The sequence below is a fragment of the Aplysia californica genome, unplaced genomic scaffold (assembly GCF_000002075.1).
Source record: "Aplysia californica isolate F4 #8 unplaced genomic scaffold, AplCal3.0 scaffold00636, whole genome shotgun sequence".
In the NCBI taxonomy this organism is placed as follows: domain Eukaryota; kingdom Metazoa; phylum Mollusca; class Gastropoda; order Aplysiida; family Aplysiidae; genus Aplysia; species Aplysia californica.
Window position 1 is genome coordinate 454,483 of NW_004797906.1, and position 1,946 is coordinate 456,428.

The following is a 1,946-nucleotide window of genomic DNA, read 5'->3' on the forward strand; positions in this document are numbered from 1 at the left end:
CACATCAATAAAATAATAAAATAATATTGCTACAAACAAACTTAGTTCATATGAAAGGGAGATAATCATGAAAAATAGATGCATCAAAAAGTTTTCCCGATTGTCGCCCTTTGACTATTGTTAATTATCTTTTATCTTCCCATTGAGACTTTTTGTGTGCGCTGTATATACGACATAATATTGACTTAGAATGGACATAAGACGGGTGCTCTGGTGTGGTTTGCTTCTTCTTTCCTCTCAAATATCTATCGTTCCTATCTCTCCTTCTTTTTTCCTGTATGTTACTCTCTTGTAACACCTCTAATCTTCGACACTTCTATGACCTAGTTGCGTTGCGTGTGCTGTAAAATGCTTACTGAAACACAAAAAGCCCACTTGATTGGTTGTGAAGGAAGGATGGTTTATCTACTCTTATTTCCCTTTTCATCAAATTCATATTTGTGAGGCAGCGTGGTGGAATCAGGCTCTCGACAAAATAATCAAAGTGAAGAAACTGGCATTTTTCCGCAGATTTGTGAATTTTTATTGAATTTTTGTTTTTTTGCTCAACACCTTTCATGCCCTTCAAAGAACCCATTTTCTGTCTACTCATTTTAACCCTTTCTTTGCCACACATGGTCAATTATGCTACCAAAGAGCTCAAGACAGTGTTGCGATTTGGAGACCAGGGGATAATCACGATTTATCTATAGAAATACTTCTGCTACCTCTACCACTATATCTACTACTATCACTACAACTACAACTATCGCCACTAACTACCGTTGAACCTCACCACCACAATCACAATGACAAACACCTCTATCACCGCCAATACCACAACCACCATAGACCACCACAACCACAACAACAATCTTCACAACCACCAACGACCCACTACCATCACCACCACCACCACCACCACCACCATCACCACCATCACCACCAGAACAACGTAACGGAGCTGCCAAAGTTAATCAATGAGACTCTGTTGTTGACCCACTATTCATGAGTCAGCGCAGTAACAGCCATATACAGACTTCAACATATTAGTTAAGAACCACTTGCAAACACTCTGGGTGGTCTTCTTATGTCGTCTGTACATGGGTGCTCTTGGACTGATCCAGTTGCTTGATGGCGCTGCCTCAGGCAGACAATGACAGAGTGTGACACTGCAAGCCTTCTAGCAACTTCTCTGGCTCCAACTCCATCCTTTAGCCATGCCATAGCTCTGACACGATCGAAGTCTCTCAGCTTTCGTCTCGGTGGCATATTGATGCGATACTGAATTTAGCGCAAACGGCGGCTTATATTGCCACTAACGTGAGCACAGTTCGAGAGCACACGCCCGTTTACAACGTGCACCAGACATTTTAACTGAATAATGTCCGTGGTGTTGAACACAAGTCGATAAAAACCAGCAAATTTTGACTAAAATTCCCCGAGGATTTCCCTCCAGCACGTGGTGGTTTTGCCCCTTTAGGAAGCTTAGTAGTACATATTCGTAACCCATGAACACTTTCACAGCAAACAAATTTGAAACATTCCTTGCTGTCCTTTTTTTTAGATAAAAAAAATCATTACTGTCTGCTAAGGTGGTCCTATGTTGAAGTCTGTACTTAAAGGAATATATTATTCTGGCTATGAGTACTTATAAAAAGAAAAAGAAGGGAACATCTATCGTCCTTATCTCCCCTTCTTCTTTTTTATGTTTGTTACTCTCTTGTAAACCCTCTAAACTTCTGGCGCTCATATGACCTTATGCAGTTGCGAGCGCCGTAAAACCTCTTCTAAAACTAAAGGGAACTGAACACACTAGAAAGACTATCAGCTACCGTTTGGCAAAACGTGCACTTCTGATGATTAAAGGGGGGTAATCACGAAAAATCAACGTGTCGAAGAATTTTATGGGTTGTCACCCTTGTACCAGAACCTGGACTCGTCTCACTCCTCCTCACCTCCTCCTC